Source organism: Pipistrellus kuhlii, unplaced genomic scaffold (assembly GCF_014108245.1).
Source record: "Pipistrellus kuhlii isolate mPipKuh1 unplaced genomic scaffold, mPipKuh1.p scaffold_m20_p_3, whole genome shotgun sequence".
Lineage (NCBI taxonomy): Eukaryota > Metazoa > Chordata > Mammalia > Chiroptera > Vespertilionidae > Pipistrellus > Pipistrellus kuhlii.
The window spans coordinates 161,032,657-161,056,753 of record NW_023425529.1 but is presented as its reverse complement, the minus strand read 5'-3'; the positions used below and the strand labels follow the sequence as shown (position 1 = coordinate 161,056,753).

At 45.6% G+C, this 24,097-nt stretch overlaps 1 long non-coding RNA gene across 1 annotated transcript; it reads right to left on the bottom strand.

The window, feature by feature from the left end:
- Window positions 1-13,365: 13,365 nt before the first annotated feature.
- On the bottom strand, window positions 13,366-23,567 carry LOC123653273. Its single transcript, XR_006742984.1, has 3 exons — window positions 23,391-23,567; window positions 14,035-14,087; window positions 13,366-13,501 (listed from the first exon to the last, which is right to left on the bottom strand). It is a non-coding gene; the product is annotated as an uncharacterized LOC123653273 (long non-coding RNA).
- Between the last annotated feature and the right edge of the window lie 530 nt (window positions 23,568-24,097).

Below are 24,097 nucleotides of genomic sequence, written 5' to 3'. Positions count from 1 at the left end.
TCCCTAAGCATTCGACAACCTTCGAGGGCTGAAGCGCCTACATATATATATGAAAACCAGTTTAACGAGCCCTGGTTGTCTCTCTCGGGCTCCTCCACCTCACAAGCAATAGTGTTTAGCTTATTCAATGGACACACCTTTTCAGGCACCTGTGAAATGCCAGGCATGGTGCCAGGCACTCATCCAATCCGACAGTGAGGGAGCCAGAGGCACCCTGTTCACAGGAGAGCTCAGACTGCAGTGGGGTCCCCAGGAGATGACACTAGGGAGTCCTGATAGAACTCCAAGGGTGTGTCCCCCACTAGGTGGCTTCTGCAGATGTGACATCTAAGCAGAATCCTAGTCATGGGAAGAGCATCCTGGGCCAAGGGAACAGCAAATGCAGAAACCCTGAGGGGGGCACAACTCTGCTTCCAGAGGGCCCATGTCTAAGCCAGAGGGAGCTGGGCTGACCAGGTGCAGGGCCCTGAAGACCGTGATCTGGAATTTGATCTCCTTCTGTTTGTGAAGGGAAGCCACAAAAGGGTTTCAAACAAGGCAGTCTTGTGATCTGAATGATCATCTTAAAGGTTTTCTCCCCTGCTCTATGGGGAACAGGCTGGCAGCGGGCAAGAGGGAGGAAGGAGACTGGTCCAGAGACTACTGTGTAGGCAGGTGAGATACAACAGCTATCTGGCTTAGAGTGGTGCGAATAAGTGAAGTGAAGCAGGGGGTTGTTGATATGTTTGGAGTGTGGTTCTGAGGGAACGGGAGGCATCATGTGCGACCCCCATATTCTGACCATAACAATGAGCGCATGGCCACACGTTGACTGAGTGGCGAGATTCAAGATGGCTTGGGGTTACTAGGCAGGTTGAGATTCTCAGCTCTCAAAGAAATAGTCTGCACTGGGCTTAACAATAAAAGAACATTGCGCTTGCTTTAACTTGGGGTGGTTTAAAAGACTCATCGCTACTTAGCAGGTCTCAGGTTCATTATCTTGGACATCGGATACCACTCTCCTGTAGAGATAACTGGCAGCAGTTAAAATTCAGTTTGTTACAGTGACTCCAAAACTAGTTTTCACTCCAATAACAACTTCACTGCGAATATAGACTTTGCAAATGCATGTTTAGGAAATCATGATTAGACTGGGGGTCATTGTAGTTTGAACAAGAATCACACCCCTCTCTCCTCCAATTCCTCTTCCTTCTGCCCTGGGGAATCACTGGGGGCTGAGGTTTCAGCAGTCACCTTTCAATCCTCCTTTGACACATTCAAAGGTGTCCTTGTAAATTCCTAGTAGCCCAAGTTTCGGGAACTGAATGAGCTTAGTTCCCTCTGACAGAACGAACCAAGTGTAAGAAATGGCTTTCACCTCAGCTGGAACTGTAGGTGAGCAATGTCACTGAAACATTATTTTAGCTAATACCATCCAGGAATTTATGGTGAATTTTTGTATTATTAGTGTGTCATTGGGATCACATCGGTCTTTTTATTTGGTTTCTGAACATTACTCACTTTTTTTTTTAATCTCTTATTTTGCATGTTTCCCACCCCAGCTTCTCCACATGTTGTTCCTGCCACGCCAACACTTCTCTGCATGTAATTTTCTATTGACTGGTAGCTGCCATTGACATAACATTGCACCCAAAAGCTTTATACCTACAGCTTGACACCCTGTTCCCTCCTCTAGATAAAAGAAGGAAATTTGTGAACTTTACATCTATTCAGAGCATTATTTCAATTTCTGAAGTCTGTTTTTAGGGTTGGGTAGCATGTTTTGTTATTTCAAAGAAAAAGGTAGCGAATAATTAAACAGAAAGAGCCTATATTAGGCAGTATTCTGGCAGAGCAATGGGGAAAATGAATAGATTTGGAGAAAAGGAAAAGAGGAGAGAGAAGAAAGGAGGTAAGTCAGGAAAAGCAGAGAAAAGAAGTAGAAACTGATGATGGAGGAAAGGTAGAAGCCCCAGCCCCCAGAGGCTGTTCAGTTACCCGGAGAGGTGACCAAGAACCAGAGAGTGTATCTCCTCTCCATCCAGCTTCCAGAGGAAACCCTGTGTCTGGCTCAGTGTAGACCATTAATTAAAGACAACATCCCCAGCAGCAATAAGAACATTTGCTGTTAAGACAACTGGAAAGAGAAGGAGTGAAAATGGATAGGAAAGATTCTGTGCTTGAAAGCTCTGTGCTCTGCCCTGGCACCCAGCTCTCTTCATCCAGGATCCCACTTGGGGGTCAGAAACCATTTCTTTGGTGTAAGCACAGTACACATGTACAAGGCAGCACACTCTGTTTTGCTGGAGAAATAGCCATACATATTGGAGCAGGGCTTCTCTTGATTACATTTGGGCTCTCCAGGGGCAAAGCCCCTTGCCTATACCCAGAAATGGCAAGAATTTGAACACCAGTTGACTCCTTTAACTGCCACCTTAGAACATATAGTCTTAGACTATGTTTTTTTCCTCACCCTCTTCCTCCTATGTAATGCTGCCTTCTGAGATAAAAAAATGTTTAGAGAAAAATACTCTTGATTTCAACACACCACACACACACACACACACACACACGCCTCACTAGAAAAGAGCTTGTATTTTGCAATCTGTACAAAAAAAAAAAAAGTAGTCATTCATTATATTAGTCATTTCTTTCTGCTATTTCCCAAAATAGCTACAAAATGAGTTTGGTACTTCTTAATTTAAATAACCAAAAGCCACAGTAATTATACTGTATTTCCATGTACCTTGATAAATTGAGCATGATCACAAAGCAGTTTTGAGGCCGTTTTCTCTTAAACAACTGTTTTCATGAAATCTAAAAACGACTATAATTAATCTTTGTATTAGGAAATTTCTGGAACATCCCTAAGTAATTGTCTCCAACACCACTTCTCTGAGAACAGAATGATGGTTCAGCTTCTAAACACAAACTAATCTCAGAGGAACTAATTCGACTTAACTCCCGGAGAAGCAAGATATCACACAAGAGTCTTGTGATCACTGGCTTCATTACATCACACATGTTTATCCTGTGAATACCCCAGCCCAGCCCACCCCACAGACTTTGTACAGCTAGAATTGTCCATAGCTGGATCTATGATCTTTCATCCAGAGAGCCAAATATCACATTTCCCTCGGTGCTATTTGCACCCAAATTTAGAGCTTTGTTGCCTAAGACTTTGAATTAGAGATGCTATAGCACTTGGCATCAGATTGTTCCACTACAGGCTAGGTGCTGACAAGTTTATATAAAGATCCACGTGCTTTGTATTAAAAGGCAAAGATCCATGTGCTTTGTATTAAAGTCAAAGTAAAGGTCTCACCTTTTGAAAGCATTGACACATCCTAAGACAACTTGCAATGTTTCCAAGTTCCCCTGGCAGTGCTCTCAGGTGTCATATAGCCCATGTGTTTGTGCACTACAGTCATCTTTATATTTAAAACATGAGCCGGCCGGTGGGGCTCAGTAGTTGAGCATTGACCATTAACCAAAAGGTCATGGTTCCAAGTCAGGGTACATGCCTTAGTTGCAGGCTCCATCTCCAGTATGGGGTGTGCAGGAGGCAGCAGATTAAAGATTCTTTCTCATTGATGTTTCTATCTCTCTCTTCCTCTCCCTTCTTTTCTCTGAAATCAATAAAAGCATATTTAAAACAAAACATGCCCAGAGCCTCCTGGAGGATTTGAACCACCCCATACAACCAGGATACCCACTTTACACTGTTCCCAGTTTTTACTTATTGCCAGTCCTCAACCAATCATAAAAGAACTAAAGGCCCGGTGCACAAAATTCATGCATGGGGGGTAAGGGAGGAGGAATGGTGTTCCTCAGCCCAGCCTGCACCCTCTCTAATCTGGGACCTTTTGGGGGATGTCCAACTCCCAGCAGTAGGATATCCATCTCACAATCTGGGACTGCTGGCTCCCAACCACTTGCCTGCCTGCCTGCCTGATCACCCCCTAACCACTCCCCTGCCAGCCTGATTGCCCCCAACTGCCCTCCCCTGCAGACCTGGTCCTCCCCCATTGGCCCTCCCCTGCTGGACTGATTGCCCACAACTACCCTCCCCTGCCAGCCATCTTGTGGTGGCCATCTTTTACCACATGGGGTGGCCATCTTATGTGAGGGCATGAGGGTCAATTTGATATTACCTCTTTATTATATAGGATGTCTTTTTTCCCCCTTACAGTTCCAACTGAGAAAAAATCTACAAGGGGCTGAGAGAGTCGCTATAATAAATGGCATGGGGCTGGAGGGGAGGGCAACTGTGTGCAGAGCTATGTCCGGGGGTGGAAGTGCGCTTGGGTCAGCAGGGTAAGGGATGGGGGTGGGGGGCGGGTTTTCAGAGATTTGGGGAGGGGCTTATTCTCAGCCCACTGAACATGCTGGCACTGCTCCCAAAGCCACAGAGAGCATTTGTTTTAATATCCAAATCGCCCGTTTTGAAACGTGTCTATGTGGATCTGTTTAACGTCCTGTCTCCCGTGTCATGGTGCATTTGATATATGAGGTGTTTTGATTTCATTTCTCATGTATTAGTCTTCATATTCAAATTCAGAATGTGTGATTGTAGCCAAGGAGTTCTGAGGAAGACTGGGGGGTAACACGGGGATAGTTTCTCACCTCCTGGAGGTGCTGTTATCTGGACTGGCACAGCCGGGCTCACTTCTGAGCTCACTCTGGGGCCAGGCCACATGGCTGGGTCGCTGCTGGTCACACAGCTGGTGCCTGCTCGTAGGAATGAGCATCCTGTCACTTCAGCCGTGTGCCCGCCTACTCCTGGGGTCTGCAGCAGAAGCCCCTGGCTGCTGAGCTCATTAGGGACCCTGAGGTTGTCCTGGCTTCCTGAGCAATCTCCTGAAAGGACAGCATTAGGGTCCCCCTCTGACAGCCCCCTGATTGGAGCTCGATGGCCCAGCAGGGCTCCGGGAGCGGGATGAAAACATGCCTGAGCCTCTCTGCAGCCCCAGGGGATACAGGTCCAGGACCTGAGTGGCAGGCACCAGCGCTGCCTTCGCTCAGAATAATTCCAAGGTGAGACCCGGCCACGTGAACACAGCTTTGAATCTAATCTCTCCTGAACTGATTGGCAATTATGCTGCCATGCGCGGTGCAATCAGATCTGAAATCATCTCCGCCCCAACTGTTGCTGGCACCAACGCCTCTCCTCCGGGCAGCCTGATGCAATCTCCCGCCATGCTCTAGAAGCCCGGACATTAAAACAGGCTACACACTCAGTCCAGCTTATTCCAAAGGCCCCTGGACTGGGCACGGTTGAAAAACAACCAGAGGTCTTTGAGCAAAGAGCTGACATGGACAGGAAGTGAGGCATCTGTAGGGAGAGGAAACAGCCCCACTGAGGCCAAAGTAGGAAGGAGATCACTGTGGCCAAAGTGGACTGACCAGAGGAGAGTGTTAATTAATGACATGAGGAGGAATGTGAGCCAGATTATAGGCCAGGCACACACAGAAAGAGGCAGCCTATTGTTTCAACCCTGAGGTTGGCCACTCAGCACCTATAATTATCTCTCTCCCTCTTATTCTCTCTCTCTCTCTCTCTCTCTCTCTCTCTCTCTCTCTCTCTCTCTCTCTCCTCTCTCTCTCTCTCTCTCTCTCTCTCCCGCCTCTCCAGCTCTCTCTCGTTCTCCATCTCCGCCTCTCTCTCTCTCTCTCTCTCTCTCTTCCCTCCTCCTCCTCCTCCTCTCCTCTTCTTCTTCTTCTTCTTCTTCTTCTTCTTCTTCTTCTTCTTCTTCATCTCTCTTTCTCCTCTTACTTGCTCTTTCTCTTCAGTTGCTCTCAAATTCTTGTTAAGAAGAACTCTCATGGACCAAGGAGCAAACCATTTACATCAACCCTAGCAGTGAGATATTCACACCCTAGCTACACATCCAAGATGTAGCAAATCTCACCCATCTTTCTTGCTCTAAATCATTCATGTGTCAAACACAAGGCCCGCGGGCCAAATCCGTCCCGCCAGGCCTTGCAATGTGGCCCGCACCGCGCTGTCATCGCCCAAAGAATCAGATCTACATTCATCACCTGCTATCAAGGCCCTCCACTGCTCCTTCTCCAGCATTATTGCCCTTCCTTTACATCTCAATGTCTTCTCCTCCAACCAACCCTGAGCATGCCCCACCCCAAGTGCATTGCAGACACCCCACCTCTTTCTGTTCCCTCTGCTGAGAAGTATGTTTCCACTCAGGCTCTCGAGGTGTGCTCCTTGTTTTAAGGCCCAAAGCAAATTCCATCTCCCTTGGGGAAGCTTTTCCTGAGGGCTCCAGACCCAAATTGCTCCTTTCCACACAGAATTATTAAAGCCTTCATTCCTGTAAATGTGTCCCTTTGTCACAGGCAGCTTGCATTTTCCTGGCAACATTCCTCTTTCATGCCTCTGCACTTTGTAAATGCTGTTCCCTGCCTACAGTTCCTTTCCCTTCCCTCTTTATCCAAGACTGAGATTTGTGGGTGCTGGCTGTGATCTCACTGGGCACACATGCCCATGACCTCATAGCGCCCCCACGGAATGGCCCACTACTGCATCGCCAAGCTGTGGGCTATTCAAACATTCCCTCTCTCTCTCCCCTACAGGGCTGAGAGCATGAATTATAACCAATATCTCTGTACTTTGTATCCTGCACTTTGTAGAGTACCAGGAATATAATAGATATTTATCTATTGAATTGAACTCTTACCCTCCCATCTTCTCTTTTCTTACCAAAAGGAATAGAAGTTACTACTGCAGCTTAACAGTGAAGGTATCTGTTAATTTTTTTTGCAAACCTGAAATAAAAGGCCAGGCTACAGACCCTCAGAAACATCCTTTCATGTAATGAGCTTTGAGAGTCCTTCCCTCCCTTTGTTCCATCTTTCCTCCTTGACAAAGAAGCACATGAATATACTTTTTTAAAAGCCACAAACTCTCGGCCCACTCAGATCAAAGAGGAAGGAGGTATTGGCTCACGAATGGGAGATTGGCTCACGAATGAAAAGGATGCTCCTCCATCACCACCTCTCAAAAAATGTACTCTCTGGGGCAGCGAGAAAGAGAACAGATTCATTTTCTTCCAGAGCAGACAGGGCTGCACTGCAGAGCTGAAGGGCATGGGGAGAGACGTGGGTGCTGCTCCTGCTCCTCAGACAAGATCCGGTGGTTGGAGTACATCAGGGTGTGGTTGGAAAGAGTCAGAAAGTCTTTGAAAGAGTCAAAACGTCTTTATATATGGTCATATATATATATATAAAGTGCCAAAGAACAGCAAACCCTTCAACCAAAAGTTGTACCTGTGCTATAAACAACAGGCATATTGTGAACCACTGCCCCAGACTCTAAGGTCAAATCATGAAGGGGCAATGGGAGTTTCTGAGACTCTAGTAAAGAGGGGTTGCTGACTTCTGTCTTCCCAGGTATGCCAGTGGCTCTTGCAAGCCTGCCCTAGAAGTACATAGCAGCAGCAGTGCCCTGGTGGCTGAAGCTGGCTAAAAAGATCTGGGGCCCTGGCTAGTGTGGCTCAGTGGGTTGAATGTCATCTCTCATATACCAAAAGGTTGCTGGTTCAATTCTTGGTCAGGGCAGACACCCAGGTTGGGGGTTCAATTCCCAGTCAGGAGGCAACCTATCTATGTTTCTCTCTCACATCAACGTTTCTCTCTCTCTCTCTCTCTCTCTCTCTCTCTCTCTCTCTCTCTCTCTCTCTCTCTCCTTCTCCTTTCCTCTCTCTCTAGAATCAATATATAAGGCCTTGGGGACCAGAACATGTCTGGGGGAAGGGGAGAACATCAGTTGGCCCCTGATGTTCACAGCAGACCTGAGAGCAGAGGTAGGTGACATTCACTCCCTCATTTTCACATGAAATTTAGTATTTTAAATTAAAAAAATTCTTTATTCCAGACCTCAAACTTCAATTTATTTAGCTTTTCTATTTCTGGTTTGGCAGCTATTTTTCCAGAGTTTCTATCTCTGCACTAGCAATATTTGAACTAGTACAATACATTGGTAGCCTCCCAAATGCACCCTGAGTAGGGCCAGGAATAGAACCTGCAAATGAGGTACATGCTTTTGACAGGAAATCAAACCTTAACCCTTCTGTTCTCAGGCCGATGCTCTAACCACTGAGAAACCAGCTAGGGCAGGACTATCCCAGTTATTGCCCTTCAGAAATATGTTGTAAATCTAGTAACTTTAAAATGGGATGGCATCCTCTAGTTGCTGAATTAGCCTTTATTTTTGAAATATATTTCATAACAGCCATTCTAGTAATTATTTCAAATTGCCAACTTATTAAATATCTTTTGTGATAATATCTACTAATAAAAGGGTAATACGCTAATTAGACCTGGAGAGCTTCCCGGAGACCTAATGGATGTTCTTCCGGAAAAGTCATAGTGGTGGGCTGAGGCAGAGGCTGTTAGAGGCTATCAGGCCAGGAGAGGAGGGCAGTTGGGGGTGATCAGGCTGGTGGGGGCGCCAGTTGGGGGTTATCAGGCTGGTCGGGTGAGGGCATTGGGATGAGCAGGTTGGAAGGGGGGTAGTTGGGGGTGATCAGGCCAGCAGGCAGAGTGGTTAAGGGGATCAGGCAGGCAAGTAAGTGGTTAGGAGCCAGCAGTCCCAGATTGTGAGAGGAATATCCGACTGCAGGTTTAGGCCCGATCTAGGCCAGCAGTCGGACAACTCCTGAGGGGGTCCCAGATTGGAGAGGGTGCAGGTCGGGCTAAGAGACACCCCCCCCCCCACCCCCTTGGACAAGCTTCGTTCACTGGGCCACTAGTAAGTAGATAACAATGGTAATGAAAAAACAATTCAGTGAACATTGATAAGAGATGATGATCAAAAGGATAGACAAATTGAACATTTACTTGCTCACCTGTGAAAAGGCGAGAGGCTAGCTAATGAAAGCAAACCAAATTATGCTGACTTCAGCAAATATATAAATGTCTCAAGTACCATCTTTTTGAACCCCTGATGTTTTGGTCCTGTTATAAGGAATTTCATCAGTATTAATAGCAGTTTTCAGGAAGAAAGAAACAATCATAAAGTTATATAGAAACCGTATATGGATAAGCAGGAAGGTGCCCTCAAATGATAGTATCCAAGCATTGGGCTGTTGGGAATCTATCCATCCTAGAATGCGTCAAACAGTCCAGACATTGTGCTCTGAATTTGATGCTATTTCAGCCATTCTCTGAAATGTATCTTGAGGAAAAGCAAAAAGACCCCCACCATCAATGGATGGATAAAGAAACTATAGTGACTGGCTTAGAATTCTAGAAACTTTAGAAACATCTGCTTTCCCATAAAGTGGTCTATCTTGCAAAAACATTTACAAATTTGCTTACAGACATATTAAAATCTAGATAAGATTCCTCATTTACCAGAGGGCTTCTTTGCTTTCTTATCTGTTTTTGAGAAATCTTGCAATAACACTTTTTTTTTGGTCTATAGTGCTTTTTCAATCAATGTAGCTGACACCAGATAATGTCACCACAAGGGAAATATCTCACTGGCCCAGTATGAACATTAACCTAATTTAGTTAATCTTAGATTATTTATCCAGAATATCTGGTCTGTGAATATTTGAAAGTGTGTGACCATTATAGTCTTTCAGGAAAAAAAAGAAAAAAAAGAAAAAAAAGAAAGAAAAACAGAAAGCCAATGAGTATCTCTCTAATTTTACAACATGATAAAGCCAATGAGGCTATATATTAAATATACCCAAGAATAACTTAACTGGGAACATGGCTGGCATGTAGCATTTACATACTGCTAGTCTGGGTGCTATGTGTTGGGTTTCCTCTTCTCTACGCCTTTTTACCATCTTTATTGTTATTGTTCTTTTGCTTCAAGATGATTATTGAAAAGTAAAAGAGCAGATTGACAGTAAGTGGCTAAATTCTTGCAGTGTTTTTTCCTTTAGTTATCTCAGTGAGCTGAATATGAGCCAACATGAGTCATCACAAAAGTAAATAACCTTGTTATGCTATTAAATATGCCATCCTGTTCACCCAAAGTGAGATTACTTGAGTTTCTAACGGTATACAAATGACTCTTCAGCAGGATATATGTTAATTTCTTTTTGTTGTTATTCCCTTGGAAACTCTTGTCCTGGGCAGACACGGAGCATCCCTTGGAAACTCTTAAAAAAACAGGTAGTTTGATTAAAGTATAAAATATTTATTATTATTTTTTTACTAATTGAGCAGAAGCTTCTCATGACAATGGTGATATTTTCTTTTTAAAAAAAAATATATTTTATTGATTTTTTACAGAGAGGAAGGGAGATAGAGAGACAGAAACGTCGATGAGAGAGAAACATCGACCAGCTGCCTCTTGCACACCCCCCACTGGGGATGCGCCCGCAACCAATGTACATGCCCTTGACCGGAATCAAACCCGGGACCCTTCAGTCCGCAGACCGACGCTCTACCACTGAGCCAAACCGGTTTCGACACAATGGTGATATTTTCTACATTACTACAAAGAATAAAACTTTTGAATTAGCTTACTCATAAAATCTTGATCATTCCTCTAATTCTACAATATTTTCTTTTCCCCTTAAATTTAGTAAAAAATTGAACCATAAATGAACATACTAGTAATGAACAACAGATTTTCCTTTATGACATAAATAATTTTTTAATTTTATCAAAAGTATGTCTGAGATACTCCCAATTTATTGGCAAAACAGACTCACCTCACATTTTTGCTGAATTTTTTCATTAATTATGTAAGCCTTCAACATACATATATAAAAATTCAAGGTATATATGTCAAATATATATGCATGCAGAATTTTCATGTTGTAAGCTATACTGAGTTTATTAAAAACAATATTCTTAGAGCAATCTTTCCTTTCTTGCTATCATCAAAAATGAAATATAAGTTTTATAATTTACTGCTAAAAATCTTATCTCTAAAATATTACTGTAGACTACTTTTAAATATATTTTTTAAACACAAAAAGGCTACAAATACATTTTATTGTAATCTTCTTGATCAAGATATGACTTCTTAGGTTTCTAAAATTATGAATCAATTATAGGGGGAAATATGGAAGAAATTCCATTCTTGCTTAGTAGAAAGCATTTTCACAGGACATAAATTCTTCCTTAAGCTTTTTGTTTTGTTTTGTTTAGAGTTGTAGTGATGGTGGTGAGCAATGTTGCTAACCTTGTAGGAGAAAAAAATAAAGCAGAAAATTACCAAAATGCTGACCTGAACTTTGAAAATAACAGGAAAGGGTTTGCTCCAGCCCTGGGTAGACATTACACAATAACCTGTAGTAATTTACATCTCATCATTATCCAACAGTTGTAGCAAGATTCTTCAAAAGTTACTTGAGAGTTCATTTAAGATTGCTGACTGAGATCACAATACAGTAATTAGATGAAATTAAAGTTAAAATGAAAAGAAAATGAATCAAGTAATAAAGTACAATGTGGGATGCCCTCCACCCACCACCATGCATTCTCAAGAAAGAAAGGAAGCTTTGATAATATAGTATGTTATAAAAGCAACTTTAACCCAGGCCGGGTCTGTATCCCCTCCTGCTAAAACACAAACTCAGCATTTTCTACATTTTTGCTTTTCCTCTTTCATTTCCTGGAGGATCCGTGGGCCACATAGTCACTTTAAATTCCCAATAGATGCAGTTTTAAAACACAAAAAGGAGCAAGTGAAATTCATTTCAAGAATCTATTTTATTGTAGCCAATATATCAAAACTGCAATCCTTTCAACCTGACATCAATATTTTAAAAATGATGAATCGGGTATTTTACATGCTTTCTTGCACATGGCATCTTTGAAATGTGGTGTGTGTTGTATACACTCATGCACACTTCTCCATTCTGACTGGCTGGACTGTAGATGCTCAGCAGCCCCACATGGCTAGTGGCTGCCACAGTGGATAACAGAAGTCTCAGTGGGCAGCCAAGGAAACTATCCTGGGAGAAAGTAGGAACCTGGAAGTGTTGGATTCAATGTGATAATTCCATCCACTGGCAAGCTCACTCTTTGAGAGCTCAGAAGATAAGGTTCGGAGATAAACTGCCCTTATCCTTCAATATCACTTTTTTGCTGTATTTGTTGAATTCCTGTAAGGATTTGTGCACACATCCCTGTGTGTACCTAACAGAGTATTCTTCCCAGCCTTTTGATTTCTCTTCCCATGAGGATGCTTATGCAGATGCTCATGCATAAGCCAACCCCAGTACTCAGTCAGCTAGTGAGTTCAGAACCCCAGAGGAGTGATTGTGTGAGTGTGTGTGTGTGTGTGTGTGTGTGTGATGTGTGAGAGTGAACTTGTGTGGCTCTGTGTGTGAGATCCCAGGAATTTTTATGTATGAGTGTATAGTGCCTGTGTTTTGTGGGTGTATGAGTGCATAAGAATGTGTGGCATGTGTGAGAATGAATGTGTGAGAAGAGAGAGAGGCAAGGGCAAGAGTGGACTCACCAGATCCTGTTATCCACCAGAGCCCTGGCCCAACCTGAGTGGGCCCCCTGAGCGACCTCTGCAAGGAAGGTCCACCTTGGCCATTAAGACTTTCCACAGCCACCAGCCCCACTCTCTTCAGTGCTTCAGCACATTTTGAAAACGCACAATGCAGTAGGCAGTGTCCATACCCTAGAGCAGTGTTTCCCAAACTTTTGACATATGTGTACCCCTTCTATAATTTTCATAGTGCTGAATAACCCTCGTCAAAAAAAAAAATGGATGTATTAGGCGCAGCTAAGCACGGTGCAGTGCATATCCCCACCGAACTCCGGTGCAACACGTACCCCCACCAAACTCTTCCTGTACCCTGGGGGTACGCGTACCACACTTTGGGAAACAGATGAACCAACCCGGCAAAACACCATCTCCCTGAAACTCACATCATCCTTCGCGCCTCCCCATAGTCAGGACCTCCAGAAAGCTCGCCTCTGCCTTCAGCCCCGCACCAGCCGTGGGTGGCTTTGCCTGAGCAGGAAGTGGGCAGGCAGAGCAAGGACACCTGGAGGGGCTCTGGGCCCAGGCCCAGCCTGGAGGGTAGTAGACACACAGACTTCCAAGAGCAACCACAGGGCATGACCTGTGACTCCCTGGAGCTTTGGGGTCCAAATTATACACATTTCCAGGGACTGTGCTAGTTCACTTCCTCCAAAGGTGTCCTATCTACAAAGAGCTTTCCCTCACCCCCAACTAAGCAAGACACAGCCAATGGGGCCTTTTATCCAAGGATGTCTCTGTTCTCCTGGATGTCTCTACAAAAACATTATTCGGTTGCACTCTTCTCCCAAATCCTACTCCAGTTTGTTGAGGGGCCTGCAGGCATCTTGAGAGGCAGGGGGCGGGGGAGGGAGGTCACGTGCCAGACTGGAAGGGGAGGACCCAGCCAGCCCTTTGCCGCCTTCAACCTCAATCTTTACTTTTTCATCTCCGGGCTAGAAATTGGCGTGGTGGCTTTCTCCGTGTTGACTACCTTTTCCTGGAAAAATGTTCCGGCCCACGGATGAGGTGGGGAGAGAACAGAGCACAGGGATCCTGTAAAAAAGCAGAGGAAGAACTCGTTAACTCAGATGGGTGGGCCTGGGGGACACACAAGATGGATAGGAAGGGAAAGCTGCCTACTCTGGAGCCCTGGGGCGCCCAGAAGACTGGAAATCAAAGCTCCTCCCGGCCTTGGGTGTCTCGGACCGGATGGGGCCACAGGGTCCAGTGTCCGCAGGTGCAGGTCCGCTGGAACCCAACACATTCCCCACCCGCACCCGGGCCCTTAGCACCCACCTCATGGGCCGCCCGCCGCCAGCGCCTAACAGATCCCTCCTGCTACTTGTTTCTAGAAGAAAAACAAAACAAACAACAACAACAACAAAAAAACAAAACAAAAAAAAAACGAGACCATCCTGGCAGCTGGGGGTGGGCGAGGCGATGGAGAGGGAGAAGATTCCTAATCTCAGCAATCGGGAGAACAATGACAGAATCACTGAGATGCAGGGCAAGGTGGGCACTCGAAGTTGGCCAGGCATCTGTCACGGCGCCGCTGGGGAAGGTCCTTTCCTGTGTAACTAACTAACCTGCTTGCTTTTGGGCGCACAGTTGCTCCAACACGGGTTGTTTTGAATTCAACCTAAAGAAAACACCTTGAACATACCTCGCTGGCATTATTATACAAGCAGAAGGCGGTGTCTGTGTTAAACGCGAAAACATCAACATTTCAGCGTGGCTTGTAGGTCAGAGGGTCTGAACTCAGAACCCCTCCCTCCCCCCACAAGGACCGGGTTTTTAAAATGTCTGAATCCGCCAGAAAGAGGAGGAAATTATGGATCATCATAGCGGTTGTCACTTTGCAAAATCCTCCACCATCCCCCCAACCCCCGCCCCTTTCGCCCTCTCAGCAGAAGGGGATCTGAAGTTTGAAACTTGTCACGGGGAAAGAGAAACCTTTTGCCCGAGGCTGCTAATGAATTCGGATCGCGTCGTTTTCAAAAAATCTGATGTTTTGCGATGATGACATGAGTGTGGCAACCGAGGGTCCGAGGCGACGAGCCCGCGCAGCTGCTCCGCGCTTTGAAATCCCCAAGACAATGGGCGCCAGTGTTCGCGGCGCTGCGCCTCTCCGACCCATTTGCATAGTCTGTTCTGCCTGATTGACCAGCGGGCCCGGCGCGGGGCCCGGCATTGTTCGCAGATCACTCCAAGATGGCCGAGATGACAAGGTTCAGGTGAGAGACGAAGTGGGATGATTCCAGAATGCCACAGAAAAAAAAAAAAAAAAAAAAAAGCAAGCGGCCCTGGGATAGGCGGCGAGGGCCCCCCGGGCAAGCTGACTTCCGAGGGTGGATTTAGCAGCCCGGTTGCTTTGGAAGACCTCATCGGGTTTGCTGGAGGGGAAAATGGAAGGCTGAGAGATTTCAACAGGGGAATTTACAATGCCCTCTCTTTTTGGGGGGAGGGGTCACTGGGGGTCCTGCTTGATGTAAAAAGTCCAGTCCTTTCGTGGCATTTTATGCCGCTGTGTCCTTTCACTCTTGGGAAGCTTGAGTGCTACTTGCCAAAGGGGACACAAATAGCTCCCTTCTCTGGGGCCAAGAGCTGTCACGAATTGAGCCTGGATTTACTGTTTTTTTTTCGTTTGGTTTTTTTTTCAGAAACGTTGAAAAGTGGTGGTGGAGGTGGTGGTCCCTTGGCTGGCAAATCCGAGTTTGCAGAAGTAAATGAACTCTAATAGTTTAGTTCCAAGTGACCGGCCACTCGTAATTCTTGGCCGCAGCAAGTCCATCGCTTCACGCCTCACTGCGCACCGCGAAGGCGCAGGCCTCCACCCACGGCCACGCGGGTTTTTACCTGACACTCCTGTTTTGACTTCAGCTCAGGAAGACACCAATCTTTGCCATACAAGTGCCTTTCCCGCCCCCCCCCGTCCCCCCCCCCCTCAATTCCATCTGCCATCGTTCTTGTTTTACCCCTAACACTGGAGCGCCGTTGGGGACTGCGGCACTGGGACGTGTTTCCATACCCAGGCTTGCTCTCTTGGGGATTTCCATCACCCGGAGAATAAATAATGCCAAGGATTTGCTGAGTTGGGAGTCCTCGAAATCATGGGAATCTTGGGGGAGGGGCCTAAGGCGGGAACGGGTGGGTGGGGCAGGGTTTGGAGCTAGAGTAGGGGTGTCGAACTCAATCAGAGAAGGGGCCAAAATCTAAAATCCAGCCTAAATCGCGGGCCGAATGGTTTACTGAACAGTCATAAACTGTCATTGTGATGGAAACGCAGCGGAGTGCAGTGATGACAGCGCGGTGCAGGCCACAGTGCAAGGCCTGGCGGGACGGATTTGGCCCGTGGGCCTTGTGTTTGACACATGTGAGCTAGAGGAACCCAGCTTAGGAAAGGGAGCACCTTTCCTGCAGAAGGGGGTGGGGGTGGGGGGAGGTCATCCTTTCCCCCAGGTCAAAAGACTTGATTCTGACACTTGGCAGGGTGGGCCCGGAGGCAGAGGCCGCGTCACCGTGAGCCTGAAGGCCTGCTCAGGCCCCGCTAGACGTGGGCTGCGCCCGGCCCTCCTCATCCTCCTCCTGGCCCTTTCTTCTTCCATCCAGCCTCATCACCCTTGTCCTCCTCCCGCCCCCTCCGCCTCCGGCACCCCCTACAACACCCACCCGAACAAAGGCTAGTCCTGGAAAGGGTTCCCTACAACCCTGCACGCGTGCACCAAACCCCGGACACACACCGGGTCCGGGGGGAGCAATCATCACCAGGCAGGTCTGCAACCCACCCCGTCAGCGCGGGGGAGGCGTCTCTAGGTCCCCACACGCGTTCCCTGAGAATCACAGGGACGCACATCTCGGGGAAAATATAACGATTAATCCAGCTGCAGGTTTCCATATAAGTGATTGTGATGGAGATTGTTGGCGAGAAAATAGACAATTATCCGCTGTTAGCTTTACATAAAGATCGCATTAACTCAAATTAGTTATCAGACAAAAGAGTGTCGGCGTGCGCGCCCAGCCCGCCCGCGCCCTGCCCGCGGGGACCCCCGGGGGCAGCGGGGCAGAGCGCTCGGCCGGCGGGGCGAGGGGCCGGGAGCGCGCCCGCCCCGGCGAGGCCCAGGCCCGGCCCCACGCAGGCCCGGCCCCACGCGGGGACTCGAGGCCGCGCTGGTCGGACTCTGAACGCCCCAGGAGACCCCCCCACCTCCACCCCCGCGCGCGCCAGCTCCGTTCCACCCCCCGCCTACCATCCTCCCGCGCACTACCCGCAGCGCTGCCCTCCTCTCTCCGCCCCCCACAGCCCCCCGGTTTCGGTCTTTGAGCCCAAGCAGGAGCCGTCATTCATTCTCTCTTCTTAGTGTACCGGCCCTCCCCCTCGCCGCGGGATGAGATGCGCAGCGATGGAGTCCGCGCGCTTCGACTGCGCGGCCCAGGGACCCACCCGCCGGCCCGAATCACCGCACGTGGTCACTGTCGGTCCCCATGCACCGCGCCCGGTCGCCCTCCACGGGGCCCCGTTGCCAAGAGGACGGAGGGGAAAGGCGGGCTGGGGGAGAAAAGACACTGAAGGACTCTCAGAGCAGAGTGTTTGGCGGTGGCTCCGGGGAACCAAAGCGGACATGCAGCTTCAGGTTGGAGAAGCGCAGGGCGGTGCAGCTTGAACTGGGATGAGCAAACGTTGCGCACCGTCCACGCACGGGGTTGCCTCCCGCACACTCCTGTCTCCCGTGTCCCTTTTAGTGTTCACACGGTCCGTCGGAGCACGGATTCCACCGGCGCTGTGGGTGGGTGCGAACGCACAAGCCGCGGTCCATCGCCCCAGCCTGGCTGCCAGGGCCCCGCGAGGTCTCCACTCCCACAGAGGAGCGCTGGCGCTCCCACGCGGGCCAGCCTCCCCGGGGGCCCTAAGGGTCCCGAGCCCCGCTGAATAGGACGGATAATGACCCCCGGTTCCCAAGGCAGGCTTTCTGCTGCCTGGTGAGCTTGGATTTGTGTGGTCCAAGCCTTTCCCAGCTTGTCCCATTCTGTCACCGGGATAAGGGGCTCCCTCGGCTCGTTTGCACCTGCGTTGCTTTTGGCTCCTTCAGGAATGCGCTGAAGCTTGTAATCAGCTTTGTGAAGCCATTGAGTGCACGGCTGAGTGAAACTTCCAAAGCTCGAGGAAAACTGGCCCGCTGAATAGGAGCCAGCATGGGGCTGCTCTCCAAGCCTCCGCGCTGCCAAATTCCAGCAGAGCCCCTCACAATCGCTCCGCGCGGGCTGCGCCGCTTCCCCACACTGAGAAAAGTGAGAGAAGAAAGGCGAAAATACCAGTCACCGAGGTTAGTCGTTTGTTCCCAGATTAATGGCAAACGGCTCCCTCTCACTGTTTCCCCCCCCCCCATCCAAACGTAGCTCACTAATTTAGGAAATATGACACAGAAGAGAGAAGGACGGTTATCAATAACCCCTCATCTGTTTTCCATTTTTCAGCGTGAGGCCCTCCCATCTCTGGAAGCTGATTTCCAAGTCCACCCAGTAAGACTCCTGTCGGGAGACTTCCTGTCCCATCTCTAGTTGTGCACCTTAGTTTCTCGGAGGAGTCAGATGAAGCCAAACCTAAAAAAATCCACCAAATTTGCACCAGAAAGCCCTCAAAAACATTTCCTCTAGGGAACAAACAATAAACCAGTTCTATCCCTTCTCTAGGTTACCTTCACCCCATTCAACATGACCCGTGTCCCCAATAACAGGTGCCTTGGATTTCAGTGGCTTTGGAGCAGAGGAGGATGCAGGAAATGTAGAACTGCTAACACATATAAGATGATTTGTTATTTTCCGGACAGATGACTGTAGGACTTGAGGAGGATTTGGAACTGTGGCTGCCCCTCCCTGCGGCATGTGCTCCTGGCTGCAGTTCTAGAAACACAAGTGTTCTCTGAGCCACCACTTGCCCATGTAGAATCTAGGTCCCGCAGACAAGTCCCTCCCTGAGCTTCCTTCCAGGCTCCTTGATCCCTTTCACCCTGTCAAGGTAAATGGAAGGAAGGAAATTCCAGGATAAGGAAGTCGCTTGGAGCCAATAGGTCAGCCAGCTTACAAAAGGCAAGCTCACACTCAGCAACATTAGTCAGGACATATCAGCATCCTGTAACTGTCAGCTCATCCAGGGAGGGGCTCTTTCTTTGTGTTGGTACACCCCACCGTTTCAGAACAGGGCCTGGCACATGGGAGACACCCAGTACAGACTTGTTGAATGAATATTGTCCAGTTGTTTCTCTGAACACAGAGCCAGGAAGCAGATCTGAAATTTGGAATCCTTTCTCCAAATTATAGGCTCTCTCTTCTGCGACTCCTAGTAGACATGACTTGGAGAAAAGAAAGTGAGGGCGACATCATGATCTATGCATAAAAGCTCTCTTTACAATTGCCGTGAATTCCTTTAGCTAATTAATTCTTCCCACCGTGAGTTGGAAGCCTTTGCTCTTCGGAGAGCACAAACATATCCTTTTTAAGATTTGATCTAATTTCCATTCCTTCCAGTAAACATCACCTCCGTTCTGAAGGCAGGGCTTTCTCCTGCCCTAGCACCTTGCTTTTGTGGGTGCAACATAATGCCTGACTGCTGCTCCGTGCTAAAAATAGTCCCCTGGTGGATGGAAGGCTTAATAGGCTTCTTCAAATACCTGACTTATTATAAAGCCCTGGGGAGAGTAACATTAACAGGCAAAGGAGCACTCCTCCGGTGGGCGCCCTATTACAGTGTTTTATGGTGACCAGGCGCAGACAAGAGTTTAGTTGATACAAGAAGTTATAACATCTCAAACAGTTGTTTTGAGTGAGGAAGACTCTGTATTCAAAGAGGTCAAGTGGTATTGCCAGGAAGTACTCAGGGGCACCATGACTGTTGTCAGTGATAATAATAAAAAATAATTGAATACTTTGTCCTGTTTTCAAACACATCAGATAGTTACAAATAACAAAAAAAGAATTCTGTTTAAGAGCAAGGTAATCCCCCCTTCGTACATTTCTGGACTCCCAAAAGTGGCGAATGAGAGCATTTGGTGCTTAAAGAGATGTTAAATATCTCTCTGTGCCAGGGTTTTGTGCATTCATTCATAGATGCTAAAATGCTTTAAACATCCCAGATTCATAGCACCCATTTTGACATTTAAAGTTTAATTTTTTATTATAAAGTTTGATGCGTTGTTTTCAGCAGTGTTTCGCCTTCCAACTACTCTCAGTAACAAGTCAGGAGGATATGCAGTAATTCAGAAATTAGTGAAATTTTCTTCATGGTGGGGGCACTGGATTAAGAGGCTGGGAGAGTGTGAAACAAATCAACATGTAATTGTATGATAAGGCTCTCACGAGGAATTTATTGGCCAAGTTGCTATTTCTATTCCTTCCTAATCTCGTTTAGCACATTCATTCTCTGCAATCTGTCTCCATAATCTTCTGTGGCAGAATGGCAGCCAATAGAAGCGTGCATGTTTGGAGAGAAGGGAAAATATGCAGAAGCGTGATAAACTGATGCTAATTATCCATATTTAGGACACCGAGTGCAGAAGATCAAGGTTTACAAATAACAAACCAGAGCCAATGATGATGGCTTCCTCGTGTGGAATATGTTGGAGGGGACCAGATAAGGGTTTCATGGGCAGGAGAGATTTACTGGTCAAAGGGTTCACCTTCCACTCTTCCACTTTTATATAGCAGTAAATTATTTAAGCTAAATTCACCAGAACATTACTCTTTTATTTGGCTATGTGCCATGACTTGCTCTTTCTTTGTGTCCTTTCAATGCAAATCCTTGTAGTGTAACATCAGTTGATAAGGGATGAATAATTGAAGTAATAGGTAATTCCCTTTAAATTGTACATATAGGATGGTGAGGTAATGCTCCCAGGAAGAATGAGATGAGGTAAAGAGCAGAGGGCTGAAAGTGAAGCAATACCAATCTCAGCTGTTAAATGATTTCCTGGCCAGAAAAAAAAGAAGAATATAAATATTTGCTAAATATGTGTGTGTGCATATGTTTCTGGGTATCCCACAAGCCAGCAAGCTTGTGGTAAGAGGCAGGAGTTTGTTGGAACATTGAGCCAATATGTCTTTTTTTTTTTCCTGTCTGAAAATGTTATTAATTTTTTAAAAATTTAAAAATATTATTTCTCTTCTGTCTACTGTCCCCATATCACCTCTAACTGACCTAATATTTAAAATTGGCCCACAATCTTCTCCCAGATTTCTGGCTATGAGGATATACATAAAAAGAATTCAGGCTGAAATACTGTGTGTCATGGTTGAGGGGTCTGTGGTAGAGATTTTTCTACATTACAATAATTGCCTTGTCGAGTTTCCAGGAAACAAACACAAATGTAGCTTAGTACTTTGTTGCTCATTTGCATACTCATCTTGAAATTTAAAATACTGACTAAATCCCATTTATTGGTACTAACTTTGATTTTTTTTTTTTTCTCATCGTCAGCTTTGCTACTAACTGGAAAACTGGTCTCCTTACTTCATCCTTTGAGAGTCAAATAGAGTTTTCATTTGTAACTCTTCAGTTGATGATGGACAAAGCAATAGGAACCCTCTGTCAAATACACACTGCAATCTAGTATGAAGCACTTATTATAAACACAAGACGTTTTAGAATAAAAAAAGCAATGCTGAAGTTTGGGGATTTAATTTATAATTCCTACATAAAGAAGTATCAGGGAAGAATAGGTGATCCTTGGCATATATATATTTTTTTCACCCTAGACCTTTGGTCAGCAAACTGCGGCTCGTGAGCCACATGCAGCTCTTTGGCCCCTTGAGTGTGGCTCTTCCACAAAATACCACGGCCTGGGTGAGTTTATTTTGAAGAAGTGGTGTTAGAAGAAGTTTAAGTTTAAAAAATTTGGCTCTCAAAAGAAATTTCAATCGTTGTACTGTTGATATTTGGCTCTGTTGACTAATGAGTTTGCTGACCACTGCCCTAGACTATATCACACATAGGCACTTTTTTCTCAGCAAGCCTAATATGCTATTATTGGCACTATAAAAGACCTCTGCCAATTATAATTGTAAGTTGTCACTAATGATAATGGTGTATTTAGATTCCAGAGATGATAAAACTAAAAATGCCTGTCTTAGAACCAAGGTAATACAGCACAGTTGTGTTATTGAATAATGAATTTGTAACATTTTCCCCAATATATTTTCAAAATTACCCATTATTCTATAGAAATAAACTTTGCTTAAAGTTAACAGATGTAAGATATAGTCATGCACAGCATGATGATGTTTCAATCAATGACAGAGTGCATATTTGACTTAAAATTATCATGGTCTCTTAAAATTATAATGGAGCTGAAAAAGTCCTATTGCTTAATGATTTCATAGCTGTATTAATTAATGCATACTATGTGTTTGCAGTGATGCTGGTATAAACAAACGTACTGCACTGCCAGTTGTATAAAAGTTTAGCACATACAATTACAACAGTAGACTTAGACCATCTAGGTTTGTGTAAGTACAGTCAGTGATGTTCATATACGTATCATATGACTGTAATCTATAGTCAACACATACAATACATACTGTATGCTTATACATAGTTTAAAAGCATAGAACTGAGATAATTATTCATTCATTTCATAAAAAAAGAAAAATTTTCCCCCCATCAGTAATAATCTAGCAATTGAGGCTAAAATTGTAGGTTGCCAACATTTCTAGAAATTATCTAGGCTACCTTAACACAGATTTCAAAAAATCAATGTGCAACACAGACATTTTTGGTGTCTGCCAAAGTACTGCATAATATGGACTTGTTTTGGTGTGGTTTGGTTTTGATACTCCAGACTGGAGATTGATTTGGATAATTTGGTTCCCAGAATCAGCTTTTCTTTCTGAATTAAAAATTTTTTACCCATGTGAAAAGTATCTAAACTCTTTACCTTTCACTAAACCCTCTTCCCTCACAGACAACCACTAATCAATCAATCCATGGAAACTAGCCATCATTATGAAAACACTAGAGGCCTGATGCATGAAATTTGTGCAAGGGGCTTGGCCCTCACAGCCTGGCTGCCTCATGGCCCTGGATGGTTGTTCCAGAAAGTGGGAAGGTCATTCTACTGTCTGATCTAATTAGCATATTAGCTCTTTATTATATAGGATGATTAAATCCAAAGAAAGATTAACAGGTATTGCAAAGTAAGTAGTTAAATTCAAGGAACCAGTGACTGCTTTCCAGTTTAAGCTAATTTTTAAAATTTAACTTCTTTTAAAGATTAAGTTCTGTGCTTTCTTTGAAAATTAGTTTGAGTTCATATATTCAGGCAGAGGCAGAGCCTCATCCCACTACAAGTGTACGTTGGCAGAATGTGGAAAAGCAAGCAGGTGGGAAAAGTTACCAACCATCAGACCTTGGGATTCTAAATGTGGCTGCTGTCATAGCCATGCCCTTCTAACTGTACTGTGTGTGTGTGTGTGTGTGTGTGTGTGTGTGTGTGTGTGTGTGTCTGCACATGTGAATGTATGTGTGTGTCCAAGCCTGTGCCCACACTCATGGGTGGTGTCTACATTGTAGCTTGTCACAGCCGCCCGGCACTTCTTTTTCCTGGCAGAGCTAAGCATTGGTTGAGTTCGGTTGGGGAGAAGACAAGGAGGTGCAGAGATGCCAGGGAGAAGGTTAAAGGAAGGCGAATATAGTGCAACTCTGAGTTAGCGTCTTTCTGGAGCCCAATGTTGTCCTTTCTTGTAGCTTAGGATGCCAACACTATGTAAATGTGAGCTCTATACTCAATTCCCACTCTTGGGGCTTTTTCTCACATACAGTGATTGGTTAGTTTGGTGTGTGGCTGTGTTCTTTGCTCCTTCTCCTTCTCTTCAGAACCCTCCAACCCCATACCAATTAACATCAAATACTTATTCAGTGTGTGCACACTTCTTTAAGCATTTCTGTCATAAATACCTAGTTCAAACTGAATCTTCAAATAATGCAGAGAGCTTTGTGTGTTCATCTGCCTGAGCCGTACTCCTGGAACACTTTCATGGAGCCGTTTCAGCCTCTTTAACGGTGTCTCCGAGCTGGATTTCTTATCGGTGGCCAATATATATTGAGGATTCTGAAATAAACACAGAACTCCAATTATTGTTGCCTGTGAACTGGTTAGCAAGATGATTACAAGATATGGTAAATACGCTTGGCATGTTGAAATGTTCTTTCAGCTCCAATGACTTCAAATAGCTTCTAAGTAAAACAAATAAACAGAATAATTGTGGGATTTATTTGGAATTATTCATTATGAGACTACCCAAGGCATGACATTTCCAATCATGTCTTAATTTTCTTTTTAGCGGAAAGGGTTTTCATATCTTGACATATTCATCACCCTGGGCCTGAGGCGGTTATCTCTCTTGCTCATTCTATTTCTCTGAGAGCTGACGGCACACTGTGGGGTCTTTTGTGGATCATGCATGGTTTGCCCTGACTTCTGCACATTAAGAGTGAAATAAATACTCAGGCTGACTGTCCTAGATTATGATCTATGAGCTGATTTGTTAAATGAGCCCGTTGCTTTAAAGGTTATAAATGACGAGATTTTTACCATTACAAGTAATTTATAACTATTTCCTGTTTGATGTGACAGATCCTCTTGAGGAGTCCAAATTTGTCTG